This window comes from Pelophylax lessonae (assembly GCF_965119305.1).
Source record: "Pelophylax lessonae genome assembly, chromosome: 1".
In the NCBI taxonomy this organism is placed as follows: domain Eukaryota; kingdom Metazoa; phylum Chordata; class Amphibia; order Anura; family Ranidae; genus Pelophylax; species Pelophylax lessonae.
In genome coordinates, this window is record NC_138768.1 from 237,635,420 (window position 1) to 237,647,884 (window position 12,465).

Here is a 12,465-nt window from a genome sequence, read left to right on the forward strand (position 1 = left end):
TTCACATCACTGCAATTTTTTTTAATCTTTTGCCTAGACTTTAGAGAAAATAAAATCGCAGATGTAACCACTTCCCTCACAAATTCTCATGGAAACCTCACTTGCTATGCAGAATTCGCATTGCGATGTAAAAAAAAAAAAAAAATCGCACTGCGAATTCACACTGTTGTCATTTTAAATTTGCACCACATCAGTGTGAACCGGTGCTAACCCCTCATTCACATTAAGCATGGCTTTGAATTCATGCGACTTCATCTGAACTACAATTTCAAAGCCACATTTCAGTCGGACTTCGGAGGCAACTTGAAAGACATCTGTGCGGGTTCATGCACAGATGTCTATCAAAGTCACCCCTGAAGTCGCCAAGTAGTTCAGGAACTACTTTTGGAAATCGGTGCATTGCTGCAAAGTCATTAAGACATTCGGTGTCCAGAAAGATAAGCCTGTGTGCATGAGGCCATAGGACATTTTTAGACATACTGTATATAAATGCATTGAATGATTTCTCAATGGCGTCACTCACACTGTGCGTTTACCTGCATTTAGGTGTGGTCATTTTAGCTGTGTTTAGAGAAAACAGAATTCAGTTTGTCCAGGATCCAGTTTAGACACTCTAAGGCCCATTTCACACGGGCTTTCCGATCAGGTCCGTCTGTCAATTTTTTCAGGTGGACCTGATCGGATGCTCTATGTACCTCTATGGAGCAGCAGATGTCAGCGGTGACATCTCCGCTGACACCCACTATCTGATCCAATCCTGTCCGTGAAATCCAGACGCATGGAAACCCTATTTTCCATCCGAAAAGTGTGCAAGCGGGGTTGTGAACGGCGCTCTTTTCTGGAGGATCGGATGAAAATGGACAGGCGGTCTGTTTTCATCCGATCTATAGAGGAGAGCAGGGATCTGACAGCTCGGTCTCTGCACAGTGAGCAGAGATGGACCTGTCATCCGCCTGTTCAGCGGGGATCAGTGGATCGATCCCCGTTGAGCAAAACGGAGTCCGTCGGACGGAAATCCCGTGTGAAAGGACCCTAAAGCCCCGTACACACGATCAGATTATCGAACGATCTGTCGTCCGTTTTTTGTGGCATGCTAGTCTGATGTGGAAAGTGAAGAGGTTATTTTCATACGAATTTTCCTGTACGACAGAATTCTACTTCAGAAGTGATGTCATGTGTTGGATTGCTTTGTATGTGTTCTTTCGTCTCTGAGCATGCCTAGTCTTGCTCTTAAGATTTTTTTCCGTCTAAATCTGTACTAATGAGACTAAAATCGGACGTTGTTTTGACGGACGACAAAAATTATATACCCTCCACATCAGGATTTTGTCAGCCGAAAAGTCGGAGTCGGCTGTCGAAAGCACCATACTAACAATCCGAAAATCGACAGATCGGTCGTCGGACTAATTTTCCATACAGATTTTCTTATCGTGTGTACGGGCCTTAAGGCCCCTTTCACCCAGGCACCTCCATGAAGCCATATCCGCTCGCTCAGCAGGGGAGCTCTCTGCTGATCCCTGCTGAGCAGGCAGATGACAGGTCCGTGTCTGCTCCGCTATGCAGAGTGTACACAGACACAGCCAGCACTTGTCTATAGGGCAATCGGATGTCCGTTTCCATCCAATCTGATCTACCAGACGGATGGGGAATAGGTCCCTTATCCTGTTTTTGTTGGACAGGATCGGATCTGATGGCGGCAGGTGTCAGCGGACATGTGTCTGCTGACATCTTCCGCTCCATAGAAGAGATTCACCTGAAAAACTGACAAGCGGACCTGATCAGATCACCTGTGTGAAAAGGGCCTTAATGGCGCTGAATGTATGGAAACTAATGTAAACACAGCGAAAAGTAGAGATATTTAAAATAAGGAAAAACGTTATCTGGGAGGATAACTAATTGCAGGAGTGCCAGTGTGAATGACATCTAAAAGTGTATTTATTGATTACAAGTATTTATGTAATGCAGACAATTCATGCAGTACTTCATATCAGTTCCTGTCCTCAAGGAGCTTGCAATCCAATGGGCTTGTGTAAGCTGTAAGGCCCTGTTCACACCTGAGCTTTTTCAACTTGTAAAACTCTCATTTCTGAAGTCTCAAAACGTCCAACAAGCAAAATCCCATTCATTTCAATGGCCTCTGTTCACATATGAGCGTTTTGTCGCCTGAAGCAAATGCCTGAAGCTCAAAAAGTACATGAGCTTCTTTTTTGGCAGATTACAAGTGTTTTTGTTAGATGTCAATGTCTGCCTCCAAAGACTTGCAAAAAACGCCTGAAAAACGCCTGAAAATGATACGATCAGGAGTGAATGTAGCCTTAAGGCAGACAGACAGAAATGTACACATGCCCTAGCAAAAATTATATCTGTCACATTTGCTGGCCAGTACTACTGCCAAACATGACCCATTCAGTTAAATGGGGCTGCACCACAACCACCCTGCAACCCCATGTAATGGATATGGGTGCAGCATTCACAGGGTTAAATCAGGCAGTGAGGAGATACATTGCCTCCTCATCACCTGTCAAACGTCTCTGAAAAGCAATCCGTTTTAGCGGTGTGGCAGTGTTAGCCGCATGTCTAAACGTAGCCTAAGTGAACGCATATATCTCCAGCACACTACATGTATTAAAGCGATCACATCACACCAGTAAATTGCTGTGATGAGTTTACTTTAATAATTTATTGGAGGTTATTTTGAGGATTCATGGTGTTGTGGTGGTCATGGCGGTTGCCATAGCACCCACTTGATTCAAACCATTCCAGGAAATATGTGCAATGGGAATATTCTACTCCAACCTAGCGCAAGGGCCGTACCTCACATGGAGAGATGAGCTTGGGTGCCCTCCAAACTCATCTTTAGTCTAATGCCCCGTACACACGCAAAGATTGTTGGCCTTGAATTTTCGGCCAACGTCTGATCGGCCGATTTTCGGCTTTTTAGTATGATGCTTCCGACAACCGACTGCGACTTTTCAGCCGAATAAAATCTGGTGTGCATGCTATAAAATTTCTGTTGGCCGTCACCACAACGGCCGATTTTTCGTCAGTCAGTACAGATTTCAGCAGACAAAAATCTGATGAGCAAGACTGGGCATGCTCAGAGAAGAAAAAATACACGGAAAGTAAACCAGCACATGACATCACTTCTGAAGTTGGTTGTTGTTGGCCGACAAAATTCGTGTGCAGTCTAGAGCACATTTCAACCAACACAACAACACTGGACAAAAGACTGCCGATCGGTCGGCCGATAATCGTTGCGTGTGTACGAGGCTTTACTCCAAACTCATGCTCTTCTTTTTACTTCAGTGAGCTGGAGGCCGGGTCACTGCCACCTCTTTATTTATATTAGATCTTCAGTATCTAGCATGGTGGGGCCTTCACTCTCCTTCTGTTTATGCAGCCTGTTTGGAGTACGTGTTTCTAGTAGACTTGTAGTCATGCATTAAAACATGTCAAAAATGCACAAAAACAAACTAGCTGCTTAACTGCCTTTGGGGGTAAATGCACAAAAACACTTACAACATACATTCCCTGCTGAAGGCCTCATTCATACTGGATGATTAGCCCTGGCACATCAAGCTCTGGCGTTTAGGTGTCAGTGGATGGCACATCGGCAGCCTGTCAAACTCTATGAGAGAGTGATAGCTACAGGGATGAATGTCTGGAACCAAAGCAGTCTGCATTCTAGGCATTCATCTCTGGACACTTGGCAAGAAGAAGACTCCTTAAGCCATTACTGGAGCAAATGAGAACACATAATATACAATATTTTTGGAGTTTCCGGCATGTCTGATAGGACAAAAATAGGGTCGATCAGCTAGATTAAAATTCCCCAGAAGACTTGGAACAATTTTGCAAGAAACTGGACTTACCAGGCTGGTCAGCTATGAGGAGAGATGAGATGAACCCAGAGGACCAGCATTGGCATTTAATTTCAAAGAAGGATACAATCTCTGGACACATACTGCATTAAACACAAGTATCGCTCCGTGTACCATCCAGGTACAGCGATTGTCAGCCTCTCATAGAGTTCTATAGTCTAATGGCAGTGGGGCTGCATGGTACCTTCCACCCGCACCTAAATGCAGGAGCCTCATGCCCCGGGGCTAATCACCAAGTATGCATGAGGTGTAAAGGTTCCTTACTTTTCCAATCTGTGTGGAAAAATAACCTTGGCTAATTTAACCACTTGCCGACCGCCAGCAATATATATACTGCGGCAGGTCAGCTTTGTCCTGCGAAACTACGTAACTGTACGTCGCTTCGGGGGACCGCTAATTGGGGCGCGCACGTGCCCATTCACCACAGGGGAGCCATCAGCGGGTCCAGCAGCAGTGGTTGCTCTGTGTTCATTCAGTAAATACATCCCTCCACAGTTAGAAAACACCCCCTATTAACACATTCAACCCTTTGATCGCCCCTGGTGTTAACCCCTTCCCTGCAGTGCCATTAGTACAGTAACAGTGCATATTTTTTAGCACTGATTACTGTAGTAATGTCACTGGTCCCCCCCCAAAAGTGTCAAAAATGTCAGTTAGGTGTCTGATCTGTCCGCCGCAATGTCGCAGTCCTGCTTAAAATCGCTGATCGCCGCCATTACTAGTTTGTAGACGCAATAACTTTTGCGCAAAACAGTGAATATACCCCTATTTTTTATTTTTTTTTTACCAAAAATATGTAGCAGAATACAAATTGGCCTAAAATGATGAAAATTTTTTATTTTTTTGGGAATGTTTATGTAGCAGAAAGTAAAAAAATATTATTTTTTTTTTTTTTTCAAAATTGTTGCTCTTTTTTGGTTTAAAGCGCAAAAAATAAACATCAAATACCACCAAAAGAAAGCTCTATTTGTGGGGAAAAAAAAGACATCAATTGTATTTGGGTACAGCGTCGCACAACCGCGCAATTGTCAGTTAAAATAATGCAGTGCCGTATCACAAAAAATGGCCTGGTCATTAAGAGGGAAAACCCAACACAATTAAACCCAAAAACTCAAAACTTATGTATGAAAGTTTACCAATCCTTAGATGTAAAGTTTTCTCTCTTTTCTTTTTCTTTTTACCTGGTACCCACGGCCAGTAACACACTCCCTGTCCTAGGGTGTCACCTCAATCAATGGAGCAGCAATGGAAACAGCTGCATATAAGTATTTTCTTTATATAAAAACTTTTTGGGGGGACTATGAAGTATATTTGAGCACCTATATAAAGCAGAATTGCTGAGTTGGAATAAGGATCACCTCCCTCTTAAAAAAAAAAAGACTTGTAAACTTAATCAGGTGCAGCTAATCACCTTCTCAATGGCATACAAAGCCATTTGACTATCAACTGCGATCAGCTGTGGTCATTTTGATTAGCTCAGCATGAAAAGAGCTTTCCTGGAGCATTTCCGTCCCTGGTAGTGCAACTGAATCAAACAATCAACTATGGGTGGCAAGGCACTGTCAAAAGATCTCCGGGATAAAGTTGTGGACAGGCACAAGTCAGGAGATGGATACAAAAAAATTGTCAAAGGCGTTATCAATGCCTAGAAGCACAGTGAAGTCTATTATTAAGAAGTGGAAGGTATTTGGTACAACACAGACCCTCCCTGGATCAGGATGTCGCTGGTCAGTGGTCAGAGAGGTCAAATACAGTATACACACTATTGGGATGCTTTATGTATGTATTTGTTATGAATATTTCTTATGTATTTATTTAGTTAAAGCTCTGCACTGTAATTATCTACCTAATTATTTTTCCCTCATTATAACTCACCATGCCTTGTTCTGCTCTGTGTCTCTATGTGGAGACGGCCATCTTGGTAGAGGCAGGACTTTGCTTTCTCATTTCAGATCCTCCAGCAAGGAGAACAGCAGGCAGCAAGTCCTTGACATTACCAAATCTCACTCCAGATCTCCTAAAACTAGCAGACAGAGGCAACAATGCCTTAGGTCTCACACTGCGGGCAGGTATGAAGCTGTAGACACAGGAGTGCCTAGGCATCCTCACATGCTAGGAAGTGAGCTACTATTTATAAGAGGAATTCAAGACAAAAGGTATATTGCTGCTCAGACACAATTAACATTTCTAAATGTTCCCTATATATAGCAATTTGTTACTTTTTGAGTTCAGAACTACTTAAAGTGCTACTAAACCCACAACAGTAAAATCAGTCTGTATATGCAATAAAGCATGCTTGTTATACTCACTATGGAACCTAAGGGGTTAATCCTGTGTAAAAAGGCGGTTTGATCCTCCACTGTCCCCTAATAATTTCCTGATAACACGGAGTCTAAAGAGTCAGGCTGCACATGCTCAGTTTGGTGTGTATTGCTAGAGAGGTTTTTTTCTTGAAAGAGTGCATGTGATCAGCACAGGGCCAATCAGCACTGTCCAGACAGAGGGTCAGGGGTCTTAAAGCCTCATAGGGCAGTCAGAAAACTCCTTCTACAAACTTTAGCCAGTGCTTGGCTGCACACTGATAGAAGTCACAAGACTGCTCTAACTTCTGATGAAAAAAGGTATTTATCAGTTTATATTTACTAAAATATAGAGATGGGCTTGGGCGTGTTCGAGTTTGCACGTGCCCGATCCCACTAGGAAGCCGACACTGCAGTCCACTAATCACATGCACTGAGACATCTCCCGGTCTGTGCAGCTTCTGATCAGGAAATGTCTCACTGCCTGTGATTAGTGGACTGCAGTGTTGGCTTCCTGACGGAATCGGGCACGTGTGAACTCAAACATGCCAGAGCCCATCTCTACTAAAATGATTGCATTTCCATGTTCTGTGTACTGTGGGAGACCAGATATAGTAAATGCAGGGTCCTGGGTTTAGTAATACTTTAAAAGAGAAGTATGGGGTCTGGGGTTATTGCCCATTTATACTTACCTAGGTGGATGCATCATCGGTCCCCCAGCTCCCTCTACACTGAGAACCGAGCGATCGAACACCGCCAATCGCTCGGTTCTGACAGCTCCCCGAGCAGAGAGCTGACTGTCAGCAGCTCTCCGCTCTGCCTTCTACCCGCTCATTGGAACGCTGGGCTGTAGAGGGGTGGGGAGCGGCCAGCTCACGCTCTCAGCGTCTCCCAGGTCACAGGAGTGCAGGAGGAACTGCACTCCTCCTGTGATCCATAGGAGATGTACAGCCAAACGAGCATTTGCAGGTGATGTATTTTTGCAGTGCATTTTCCGGCATGGTTTTTGTTTTTTCATTCATGTTTTTGATGCGTTTTTAAATATGTCTTGTATTTTCTGGCAACTGTTGATGCTGCTAGGAGGTGTCTGTTTTCCTGCAGGAAAATGCACCAAAAATTCACCAAAAAAGGCATCGCAGGAAACTGCATAGATGTGAACAGTACCCATAGAAAGTAAGGGCTCTTTCACACGGGCGATCCGATCAGATCCGCCTGTCAGTTTTTAAGGCGGATCTTATCGGATCCTCCATGCAGCTCTATGGGGCAGCGGATGTCAGCCGAGACACCTCCGCTGACACCCGCTGCCATCCGTATCCGATCCTGTCCGTGAAATCTGGACGGCTGGAAACCCTATTTTTCCATCTGTTCAGGGATCGGATCGGATGAGAGTGGACAGGCGGTCCGCTCTCCTCCGATCCCCCATAGAGGGCAGCGGGAACTGTGACACCTCCCTCTCCGCACTGCAAGCAGAGACGGAGCTGTCATCCGCCGGCTCAGCGGGGATCGGCGGATCGATCCCCGCTGAGCAGCACAGATCCGCCTACGGAGGCGGACTGCATGAAAGAGCCCTAAGGTTAGTGCGTTTCTGTGGATCTGCAAACACCCGAATAAAATACATAGATGTGAACCTAACCTTAGGGAGTTTTCCATTGGCAACATAATGCTTTTAGCTTTCATTCTACTTAAAATTTATATTTCTCATAGATCCCTCTAAAAAAAGAGAATGAGTTTGCTGCACTGCATAACTTTGCACATTCGTCTGCAGGCAATATATTAATTTGTTTTAAAACTGCAACGCTGACATGTATTTATCCTGGATGTGTTAAATGGGGTGGATAAAAAGAGTAAAATTGATCTTTTAAAAAAGCGTCTAGCTTGGCCGCAGTTAAGAGTTAAATGAAGTGGAGCCCTGTTCTAGAGGTAATGAGGGGGAGGGATTTTGGTGAAGGGCCAAGTTCTACTTCTGAACTTCCCCATGTGACTTTCCTAAAGTCCAGCCTCAGCCTTGTCACTGAAGCCTTTCACACTCACACAGCAATGTCAATATTACCTCTGATCATTTACTTTTGTTACAGTTTGTTACAACGGTTAGTCATTTTTTTTTAATAGCTGAATTAATTCAGTGCTTTGCTTGCCGCCACCACTGGAGTGATACTGTCATAATGTAAACATGTAGTACTGACATAACCTCCTACAATACTGACATAACCTCCTAGGTCTACAAAATAATCTTCTTTCGCCAGCATTCACACCTTTGCAGAACGTATTCCTGCTGATTTTTGAAGAATTTTTTTTAAAAAGCCTTCTTGATTTTAGAAGCATTTTTGCACATGTATCAAGCTTCCAGAGATATTAGAGGATTAGTTCACCTTTACCAAAAAAAGTAGCATCTAAAGATAAAAACAAGCTGTGCAGTTTTTTTTTTTGCCTAAACGGTAAGACCCCATTCACACTGGGGCGAGGCGACTTTGCCGGGCGACCTGTGAAGTCGCGGCGCGCAGCTCGCACCGCGACCTCGGAGCGGCCGGCACGGACTTCATATAATTGAAGTCAATGCAGGTCGCTCCAGGTCGCCCCAAAGAAGCTCCGGACCTTTTTTCTAAGTCGGAGCGACTTGTGTCGCTCCTATTAGAACGGGTCCACAGCTTCTCTATGGCAGGCGACCTACGGCGACCTGTCAGGCGACCAGGTCGCCTGACAGGTCGCCCCAGTGTGAACCGGCTCTTACTCCACTTTCGTGGGAAAATATAAAGAAAAAAGATAGCAAATAAAGAAAAAATAATATAGCGTATACAATTGCGACACAAATCGTAATGTAATTGAGTGTTATTAAAAATGACCTTTCCTTTTCAATCTGCAGCTGTTGTAATGTTCTGAAAATGCAATGCAATATGGCTACCTGGAGCTATTCTGTACACAGAATGTCTACTGATCACACCCCAGAAACATAATTTCCTGCTTGTGTGATTGGCTCACCAATTTTCCCAGAAGTCTGCACTAAGATTTCTGACATCCCCTGCAACAAAAACTTCATTTTTGGTGAGATACTCCCAATAGGAACACGTCTAAAAGGATGCAGGCCCAGCAGCTTTCCTCGTTGGAGCCCTGCAGCTGCCACAGCTGATAGATAATTATTAAACCACTCCCATTTGACCCACTCAGCACAGGGGCACAGAGGAACAAACAGTGATTTCTTCAGAATACCAAAAGGTAGGAATCTGCAACAAAGTTTGTTAAAATCCTTGCAATGTACAGAGATCACCCAGAGGGGGAATGTTTTTTTCTCAACAAAAGAGGAGTTACGCTTTAAAGGAGTTGTAAAGTCTCAGGGTTTTTTACCCTAATGCATTCTATACACTAAAGTGAAAAAAATGTGATGCTGCAGCTGCCCCCCAGACCCCCCCCTTCCCGGTATTCTTACCTGAACCTGATCGTTCCAGTGACAAGCATGAGCCCAGTGGCTCCAGCCACTGTCTTGACTCTTGAGTCCTCATTGGCTCCCGCTGCTGTCATTTAAATCCAGTGACACGGGAGCGGCCGAGTCCCGCTGTCTGTGTCAATCGACACAGCAGCGGGATTCGTAAGCACGCACGCATGGGTAAGGGGCTCTCCTTGGGGGCACCCGATGAAGAGGAGGAGACAGGTGCGATGCTGGAGCACCCCAGAAAAGGAGGAGGATCTGGGCTGCTCTGTGCAAATCCCTTGCACACAGCAGGTAAGTATAACGTGTGTTATTTTGCACAAAAAAAAACACGAGCCTTTACAATTACTTTAACCTCTTCAGCCCTGAAAGGTTTACCCCCTTCATGACCAGGCCATTTTTTTAAAAATGGCACTGCGTTACTTTAACTGACAATTGCGCAGCCGTATAACGCTGTACCCAAATAAAGAACATATCCTTTTTTACCTACAAATAGAGCTTCCTTTTTGTGGTATTTGATCACCTCTGCGGTTTTTATGCTTTTGCGCTATGAACAAAAAAAGATTGACAATTTTGAAAAAAACAAAAAACAATTTTTACTTTATGCTATCGAACATACCCAATAAAAAAAGTGTAAAAAAATCTAATTTATACATCAATTTTGGCCAATATGTATTATGTTTTTTGGTAAAACAAAAAAAATCACAGTAAGCGTATATTGATTCATTTTGCATCTACAAACTATGGGATATATTAAATTGGACACTAATTGACACTTTTTTGGAAACCGGTGACACTAATAAAGTGATCAGTGCTAAAAATATACACTGTCACTGTACTAATGACACTGGCTGGGAAAGGGTTTATTAGGGGCAATCAAAGGGTTAACTGTGTGCCTAGCCAGTGTTTTATTACAGTGTGCGAGGTGCTTTTACTAGGGGAAGACAAAGATTTATGTCCCTGCTTTGCAGGAACACAGGATCCATGCCTTCCCTCCTGTCAGAACAGCAATCTGCCTTGTTTACATGACTGCCGTTCTGCAGGATAATCGGCGAATGCCAGCGGACATCGAGTTCGCCATACCCACTGATCAGCTGCCGCTATGTATATTCACAGCGGAAGCAAGCCGTCGGCGGCACGTATTCGTGCCCCCTACCCTGAAGTGCAAGATCACGTATATACTGTATTTTTGATCCTGCGCACAACGGCCGCCCTGTAGCCCTAAAAGTGCTATAGGGTGGTTGGCAAGTGGGTATTAGAAACACACAGTTCTATAGCCTAAGGCCGCAAGGCACTCTCTTGCTCGTCCCTTCTCCAAGATAACACATAGGCTCAATACTGCACTGTCCAATGTTACTCTTTCATATGAAAAACAGGGAAGTTCAGGGAAGCTGTAATGAGAGGGCAGGAGCCAGCAGCATTGGAAGTTGTAAACCGAAAGTGCTGGGTAAGCTCTTCTATGCCATCTTCCCGCATATGTATAAACTTTGCTGGAGATGTAGGCGAGAAAAAGACTCTTACTTACATATCTTCTGGCACTGTCCAAAAATCCATATGTTTTGGGACCAAGTAGGTCAGCTGGTACTCAAACTCACGTCAGTGGATCTGGGGACTCGCCCTTCTAGATTGTAAGCTCTAACGAGCAGGGCCCTATAGTTCCTCCTGTTTTGAATTGTATTGTAACTGTATTGTCTTCCCTCACATTGTAAAGCGCTGCGCAAACTGTTGGCGCTATATAAATCCTGTATAATAATAAATAAATAATAATGAGTTACTTACTTCACCTCAATAGTGAACGGCTTTCACAATACAAATTCTCGCTCACGGTACATTGATAGGGGTTGCATTCCTGCCTTCTGGAAACAACCCATCACTGCTCCCGTATCTCTATGGATGTCTAGAATGAATGACATTGAACGCATGGAATGCCTACAGCTTCTTTCAACCATAGGCAGAAAAAGTTTGTGATACGTGGTATCCATGGTCATTCTTTTCTATTCTACCGCATATAAGGAGCTACAAGACCAACGGGGTCCCGGCTAGAGCACTTTGGCATGGCCGATAACTATTGATCCAATTATCGACTGTTGATCCAGGCTCCCTCTACCCTGGTACACCCCCCACTTTTTTTCCCTACCCCCAACCCCCCCATTTTTTTCTCTCATCTTTTATGTTCATTGTATAAAAATCCTTGTTAAAAGGCAGGAGGGTCAGGTCCCGTGCAGACAGCTAGCTTGGGAGTCTTACCTAAGGTAACTTAAGTCTTCACGGACTCTTGATATGATGTTACACTATATTGTTAAAGTATTGGGACACCTGCACGCAGATGACCTTTAATGGCATCCCAGTCTTGGTCTCTAGGGTTCAATATTGAGTTTGCCCACCTTTTGCAGCTATACCAGCTTCAACTCTTCTGGGAAGGATTTCGACAAGGGTTAGGAGTGTCCCTATGGGAATGTTTGACCATTGTTCCAGAAGCGCACTTGTGAGGTCAGGCACTGAGCTTGGATGAGAAGGCCTGGCTCAGTCTCCATTCTAATTCATCCCAAAGGTGTTCTATCGGGTTGAGGTCAGGACGCTGTGCAGGCCTGTCAAGTACCTCCACCCCGAATTTGCTCACCCATGTCTTTTATTGTGCTCAATGTGTTAAGCTAAAAACACGCTGAGGGTTTAATACTACTTTCAGGTGTTTGTTTCGTGGACTGTGCAAGGGGAGGACAACAGTTCTAACAGAAGAGGAGAATTCTTCAGGCACAAAAATGTGCATTTACAGGCACTCACTTTGAAGTCTATAGGGCCAAAAACGTCTGAATATGCTAAAAAAAAAAAAGCTCATGTACTTTTTATGAGTATAGAATGTAGA